Below are 8,735 nucleotides of genomic sequence, written 5' to 3'. Positions count from 1 at the left end.
TGAGATGTAAATCTTAAAACAAAACAAAACAAAGAACTCCTGACAGCTTTACAACCCAGAATGTTTTTCTTTAGGGACCTGAGAACCATCTGCTGGAAGTATAAGTAAACATCAAAGGAGACAGTACCCCCTCCCCCAGTTTTTGTGGGAGAGTAGGAGCCTAACTTTAGTGGGGCCAAGATGCAAAACTATCTCTCCTTATAAAGATATGAGAAGTTTATTTTCCCATCGGATAAAGCCAATTAGCAAACACATACGGCCTATAACTCCTATAACTTCCCCTACATCCTCAGTACTTTAGGGCTTAAGAGCCTTTCTGATCTTTGTTTCAGTGGTATTTAGATTTTGTTCTGGCCTCTATTTTGTCCACTATTGTAAGAGCCTTTACTAAAGTCTTCCTTGCCTGGTACAATTTTTTATTTGACATTGTCTGTATGATAACTGAAGTCATGAGTAGTTATGCCTAAGGACAGATCAAAGTGTGAAGAGGAGAGGATCTGGGAGAAACCTACAAGTAAAGAGAGCTACAAATAAAAGGAAAAGCAAACAAATGAACAAATAAAGAGGATATCAGAGAAGTGAAGAAATGATTCCTTTTATAGTTTTTTTTTTTTAATAGAATATTGTGGGAAAGGCTGCCTTAAATATCATTAAGACTTACCCTCCAGTTAGTATAAATCAGCAGGTGGTTGCACACAAACAGGATTATTTTGCTTTCCTGTGAAATTAGTCTTAATGAATTATATTGGAGTGTGATGCTCCCAGTCTATATTAGAAAACATTATTTAAAAGATGTGCATGATATATTTTGTGAGTTTATTGTAAAGACGTTGAGGAAAGAGTTCATTACTGTATCCCAGAGGACCTTCATTACATGACTATCTGAGAAGCCGTGAAAAATTTCCCTCTAGCCCCTGTACTAGCAATAACTGAATAGCTTTGCTGCTCTCTTCAGTGACATTTATGGCACGTTTATAGCAAGTGTAGAGAATTTCACAGGACAGATAAGAGAAAATAAAATCACATTATGACCTTATTTTCCTACCCATTCTTTCTTTCTCTGTGCCTCAATTTCCTCACCTCCGCAAACAGATTTTATCTTTTTGTTGTATGTACATTTGTAAACAACCTTATCCTTTCTTTGGAAACAAAGTAAGATTTACATTAGTAAAAACAAATTTCCTGAACTCATATTCAATAGGCCATTCTGCTACTTTCTAGCTGTTGGATTTGAAACAAATTCTCTAATCTTTCTGAGCCTCTGTATCCTTATCTGCTAAATGAGGATAATAATCTCTCTCTCAGTTAGTGTGAGGATTGAACGAATGAACAAATCTAAAGCATTTAGCACACTAGTGTTCAGTTAGTCTGAACTATTTGTATAGGTGGAGAATAGGAGGTTGTGAAAAAAGAAATACTGAAGATACCAAGAGGAAAATGATGGAGCCATAATTCAGTACAGGTCTGTTAGACTCTGAAGCTCTGCTCTCAATCACAATGTGATTAATCTTTAGACTGGAGAAGGATCTCAATCTGAGTTTACAAAATAATCGCTCATGTAGCTTTCTAGCTGTAGAGATGCTTAATTAAGCCACCCCTTATGCCAATATAACAAGAATTTTTGTGTGTGGAACCAGCATATATGTACTTAATCTGCACCCCCCTGCCCCCCCCACTGCCAGGTCTAGGAGCCATCACTCTGCCTACAGAAAAAAATCTTGCTCTTCAACACTTCTATGTAGAGTCCCATTGGTTCTACTAATAGTTTAGGCTTTCAGATCCTCAGATATAATTGCTTTTTTTAAGCCATGTACATCATAAAAAAGTTAAAAGTAAATAACACTGTGAGCAGATATCCAGAATAGGTGCTTTTGCTGGGAATAATGTTGAGTACCTTGATAGGTAACTAATTCAGGAGCAATAAGCAGTGGATTCCTATGGATATAAGAAATAAACTTGATTAATCTACCTCTATCTGTCAAAGTCTATTTAGCCACAGGAAGTTGCAGGGAAAAAAAAAAACCCAAAACTATGGAATATTGTGAAATAAAATTAATTATCCATATTTTGAACACAGAATACTGAAATCCATTAAAAGGGTAAGCAAAGAATTGGGATGATTACTTTTGGAGCCTGGCTTGCCATAGTTCAAGAAAGAAATAATCAACAGCAGAAAAGATAGAGAATTTATCTTTTCTGAAAGACTGTATGTATTGACATCACCTAAGATCCTAGGATTTGTTAAACCCATAGTTTGGGTATGGTGTATTGCAAATCTGACAAATCAACACCAGCTAATCAAAGGTCACATATTTGTTGCTTGGAAACAAGTTATTATGCAGGCTTCCTGGATCTCCCTGACTATACTGGTACTAGAATACCTAAAATTTAGCTGATTTACCCACGAGAAGCTATTAGCCCAAGAAAAGCTTCCTGAGTAAAATAAAAATTTTAGAAAAGGAGAGTAGACCCTGAACAGATGAAGAGTAGCAACAGAATCAGTGGGGAAAATACATAATTTAAGGGGAGAAGAGCTAAAGTCTGAAGCTTACTATTTTGTTTTGGAGATAAAGGACAAACAAACAAACAACACAGCCCTCGAACTTTCTTCAGGCAAAGGGATGAGCAGAATCAAAGGTTGAAATGAACTCCTAATCCTTCTTAGGTCATAACAATAGGTGGGGCCCCTGGTTGCTCCAAAAAGGACCATGGCAGATTAACAGAAATAACTATCAGAGATGTTTGGCTTACTTTGCTTCAAATGCCTATTTGACCAAAGCGATCTGAGTAATTTTGCCTTATCGGCCTGGATGACACAGCATAGGCACTAAAGGAAACTGTATATTAAGAATAAAGACTGAATGTAATAAAAATAAATAAAAAATTTTTTAAATGGAAAAAAAAAAAGGAATAATGAGAAATCCAAATAAAAACACACAAATTTAGAGTCATATGTAAAAAACAGAAACAAAAAAAAAAAATAGAGCCAGACAACTGCCCATACTATGGCTCTATGACAGAAACTTGAAATGGAATACACAGCATTCAGGATTTCTCAAGCAGCTAGTCATGAAAGTTTTGGGGAGGATCCCCCCCACCCCTAATTTCTTCCCTTCTATTTTACCTCTTGGTTTGTAACATGTTAATGCCATGGGTAGGTTAAAAAAAAAACAACACTGGAGACTGTGGATTTAAAATGTTCAATTTCTGATACAGAGACTGATAGTATAATATGAGAGAAAATATCAAACATCTATCTTACTAAATCAAGCATAACATCTATAATAAGAATTTTTTTCGCTTGATTTTTTTTTTTTTTTACGACAGAACAAATCTACACCTTTGCTTATTTACTTTTCATTAAATTTAAATCCTTGAGGGGTACAGTATCACATGGGTTCTATGGCCAATGACTTTAGCAGGAAGGTTGCTTCAAATTTGGCACAAACCATGACACTGTTTCCATGAGCATGAGTTACTTTTCCCCAGATTACTCTGGTTTGCTGCCAAGAGTCACTGTGTTGTTCTTTCCTTTGTACACATAAGCACATCTCTTGCCTAAATAGAGTTCTGTTCCATCTCGAGCATATACACCTTCGATTTTAAGAAGAGCTGTGTGCTCCCTCTGGTTCCGTTGACCACGCTTATAGCCAGCAAAAATGGCCTTGGACCACAGCCTTCCAGATTATTATTTGGCGTTGTAGGGGTCCTATTCCAAGCAGGCTTACACCCAAAGTTCAGCAATAGGAGTTCCACTCACCTCTATTTTTTGCTTGATTCTTAAAAGTTACTGAAAGTTTTCTTTGACTAGGGTAGCCTTGGCAGGGTAACCAGAGGAATATTCGGGGGAGTACCCTAAATGTCTACAGAATAGATTATTTTGCTACATTCATCCCTTCAATCTTTTTTTTTTAAGATTTTATTTATTTATTTATTTGACAGACAGAGATCACAAGTAGGCGGAGAGGCGAGGCAGAGAGAGAGAGAGGAGGAAGCAGGCTCCCTGCTGAGCAGAGAACCTGATGTGGGGCTCTATCCCAGGACCCTGAGATCATGACCCAAGCTGAAGGCAGAGGCTTTAGCCCACTGAGCCACCCAGGCGCCCCTCTTTATTTTTTCTTAATAATTTCTTTTTACATCCCAAAATGAGAAAGACAAACTATCTTTCCTTTATTGTTTCACTTAGAGAGGTAAATTACGTAAAGCTATACTACATGAGTAAAAATAAATAAAATTAAAACTAAAGTAGCAAAAAAAGAAAAAAAAAAAGAAAAGGATAGGTGATACAAGGTAATAGATTATACCTTCAGTAAGGGAACTAAAGCCAGTAATTGCCTAGATGCTGACTGGGTGCAGTTTGAGTACCAAGCCCAAGGGCTTGTTTTCACTACACTATAGTTGGTTATCTACCTAATAATTACAAGAAATTAGGCAGAAAGAAGCTACTTAATTTTCCAGCCCCATTGGTCAGTTCAGTGTATAACATCTATAAATTATTCCAAACCTACCCTTTCTCTAATTTACTCTAATCCTAAACTATGAACACAATTATATTACTCTCTATTGATCTCTAATTCTTAGTTTAGGCTCTTAACAAAATAGCCACAAAGAAATACAAACTGGGAAAGGAGAAAAGTAACAGGTTTTCACAAGATTTATGATCCCCAGCTATTTTATAATGTACATACAGCTCTGTAGATGAAAATTCTAACCATTTTATTGGCATGCTTGTTACATACCTAATGAATCTAAAATCTGGCATACTACCTGGCATTTTAATAAGAGCATGGCTTATTATGATGATTATTTAAGAGTAGATTTGCAGTTCAGGAATGACTATATGAATGTTATGAAATAAGAGCATATTTAACAAACATGCCAGAATTTCCATATTCAGTTGAAGGATATTCTCTTTAAAGTAGTCAGTCACCTACTGAAATTGCGTATTTCCAATAAAGTTGCTGCTGCTGCTTAAAACATTTTAGTAACATCTTTAAACCTAACTTGGAGATCATTTATTAAAATTATCATTACTTTATCTTAAACAGAATTCTTATTCTAGGGTAGATTTGATTCTTAACTCCATTTAGTTTTAATGCAAATGTCAGTTTATAAATAACAGTGGTCAGTAGATTAATTATTACATATAATACATATATATCACATATACTATTATATGGGATTTTCAAATATTACAAAATGGTAAGTATGGAGCTAAACTTAAATCCAAAAATGTGTTCTATTCTAACACTTCAAAATGAGGAAACGTACAAGAAATCTGGAGTCCTGGCTTCTCTTGGGAAATAAAACTATGACTTAGTAGCATGAAGCAAGCGTTTCCTCAAAGTAACTGTTATGGGAGTCAAACAGAGGTTGATCCCTTTAGAAGAGGAAATATATTTGCACTTTAATTCCTCCTTACACAACACATAAAAATACAGTGACATCAGGGGGACTTGACTCACTGTGTTAAAGCCAGTTAGCATACTTGGTAAAACTAAGTTGGCATTTTGGGTGGTCAAATACTTCAACTTACCTCATTGCTAGAAGATTACCTATCCTTGCCTTGTTGAACTCTGGAGTAGCCTTAGGGTTTGTTTGGACCAATAAAATGTAGATGGAAAGGAAATATATCACTTTAGGGCAGAAGCTTATGAACTAGCATGCAGTTCGCACGTCTGGACATTTAGCTACGAGGCAATATTCCAAGCAGAGGTTTCTCCATTAGCCTTGACCCTGAAGAAAAGACAACGAAGAGTAAAATCATAGTCCATAACAAATGGGCAGCACGAGTGAGAAATAAATCTTTGTTGTAACCCACTGTGATTTGGGGACCATCTGTTACTACTATATGACCAAACCTATCTTGATAGACACCACATATTTACATTACCTCCCTGGCCTCTATAAGCAACTAAATTTGTGACCCATGCTTTTCCTGTAAGTTCCCCTCTAATTTTAGAATGTGAAAAATTGAAGCTCAACAGGGTTAAACAATTTGTTCAGAGCTATTAAGTCAATCTCTGTATTCAGGTCTGTCTGACTCCAGAGTCTACACACTTTAATTCCTTACTCTACCGCACCTTAATATATTACTAGAAGGCTATTCTATTACTTCTATCTTCCATAATACTATAAGTAAATAAAGTGGCTTTGAAATTCACTGTTTTCTAAAATATCTAATCAAAGCAGGTATCTTAAGTTGCTAAATGCAATAACCCTTTTTTGAAAGATTTTTCTAGAAACCATATAAAATAATTTTGTTAATATATAACACTACACTCTTTGGATTTATTTTGTAAACACATTCTGTCTGTACCACTTTAAAAGTAATTTTAAATCATATTTATTTTTTGCATACAATTCATTTATTAATATTTAAAAAAACCAAATGCAAAGTAATAAACTTGGCTTCTTTTTCCCACAAAAATGGGGAATACATCTCCGTAAAGAAATTTTAAATTATTTTTACACATCAGTTTGTTGCTGGGATTAGTTTCAGCAAAAAACAATTAATGGGGAAAAAAACAACTAATGGGCAACCCCTCCAAAAAAAAAAAAAAAAACCAAAACAAAACAACATTAACTAATATTTAAAACTGTTTATAATATGGTAAGTAAGAAACAGTAACTGATCAGAAAATACCCTGCTCTAAAGGAAATTTCACACAGATTTCTATTATAGTGCAGTTCACTCCCAACAACTCTGAGCCCATTAAGAGCACTTCTATACATACAGACATAACAAAATGATACAGTATTTATTGCAACAACAAATTAAAGTTTTTCATAATATATGTAACTTAAATACCCTCCCGCCCCCAGTGATAAAGTGGCTTCTTATTCCTTAAACATAGAAATTCTGCTCTTCATTGTAGAAAGATGAAGTTCTCTCATCAAAAGGCACATTCTTATCTGCAAGAAAAAAAAATAAAAACAAAATTTTAATACTCATTCTGGAACAAATTAAAACACATTTTAAAATATTCCCAAAGGTTTGGAGTAGCAGGAAGGTAATGAAAATATTTAAGGGAATTATAATGAATGGCACTCATAAAATACATGATTATTTTGCCTATATTAATTATATCAGATTCTATCTTTCAAAATATGATTCTAATATTTCCAGGATTTTATATATAATTAGTGTAGGTAATCAAAAATGATTTTAGTTATACTAAAGTGATAACCTCACATAATATTCTCAATTGACTTAAGTAAACAAAACAGTTATTTGTTTCTATAGTTTCTGTAAATAAAATTCTTAACTAATCCTTTTTCTTAACTCTCAGAAATAGGGATTTAACCAAAGCTGCAGGCCTGGAAGTATATTCTGAAACAAACAAACAAACAAATGTGTTTTTTTGTTTATTTGAGAAAGAGAGAGCAAGCACATCCGCATGTGCACATACACACCAGGGGGAGAGGCAGAGGAAGAGGGAGAGAGAATCCCAAGCAGACTGTACTGAGAGCAGAGCCCAACCAGGGGCTCTATCTCACAATGCAGAGATCATGACCTCAGGCAAAACCAAGAGTCTGATAGTTAATTGCCAAGGCCTCCAGGTGCCCCCTAAAATGTTTTTAATATTTATAATACAGTCAAAATGTATCCATATAGAGGTTTTCCACAGGTTTGCCTATTTTCTTACTCTACTCACTAGTTTATGGTAATATGAGGTTATTATTTTTATCACATCTTTATAGACCTTAATTCTAATTACACATCAGGCTGTACTATTAATCTAAATCACAGCTTCCAAAAAACTTCTGCTAGTAAAAACTATTACAACAAAAAGTATTTAGAGTAAAAGAACAGCAAAGGTGTGTGGATCTTACTAACTTAATAAATCTTTCTTCATAATCACCATTAAAATTTAGAATTCGTTGGAGATATCAATGACTAATACTCTCTTCTAATTTATTATTTTGTCTGAATCTTTAGTAAACAATCTAAAGCCAATGAAATTCTTATATATCTTAATTTGAGGATAAGTTTTTTAACAAAAATTCTGAAGGTTATTAAAAAAATGTAATCTAGTCCTCATTTTTACACAACTCTTGTCTTTTGCATGACTGAAACTCTTGATCGTTTCAATAATGAACTTGTGGACTATGAAAAAAATCAGATGAATAAAACTTGCAGTACCATTTAGCAGAGTGAGAACATAAAATGACAGGTACCTAATTCCCCACTGTAGAATTAAATAGACTTTTGAATTCAGACCACTTTTGAGAACGTAGGCAACATTTAACAATGTTTATAAAATGTTTTGGAATCAAGAAATACCTAGTACATGATGAATCTCTTAATGTACAGTTTCAGGAATGCAATTTAAGATTCATAATCAACCCCAAAACCGGTGAACATGCATACCTGTCTCTTATTTTAAATATACCCAACATTTTACTGAACCTGTTTTTACTTTCCAGACTCTACAACCTGCTTTCCTACTTAGAATATTGCATTCCTTGGGATTTCCTCAGAATTCCATCCCAGATGTTTCACCCTGACTAACACTTAAAATGTGCTATGCAGAACCACCATTCCCTAATTTTTCTGGCATGACTAAACTACAGATCACCAATACCTAAGAAGATCTTCTTTCTCTATATGCCCGGCAGGAAATATTTTTAGCCCATCAAGAATCAAACCCATTATCTTCTAGTCTTAAACCTGGTCTTCCTCTGAAACTTTTTTTTCTTTTTTTTAAGATTTTATTTATTTATTTGACATA

At 34.4% G+C, this 8,735-nt stretch overlaps 1 pseudogene; it reads right to left on the bottom strand.

Annotated features, from left to right (window-relative positions):
- Positions 1–3,366: 3,366 nt before the first annotated feature.
- Positions 3,367–3,685, bottom strand: LOC111148344 (annotated as a pseudogene).
- Positions 3,686–8,735: the final 5,050 nt, after the last annotated feature.

This window comes from Enhydra lutris, unplaced genomic scaffold, assembly GCF_002288905.1.
Source record: "Enhydra lutris kenyoni isolate GAN:26980312 unplaced genomic scaffold, ASM228890v2 scaffoldscaffold19, whole genome shotgun sequence".
NCBI classification, from domain to species: Eukaryota; Metazoa; Chordata; class Mammalia; order Carnivora; family Mustelidae; genus Enhydra; species Enhydra lutris.
The sequence above is the reverse complement of the archived record's forward strand: the minus strand, read 5'-3'. Positions and strand labels throughout refer to the sequence as shown.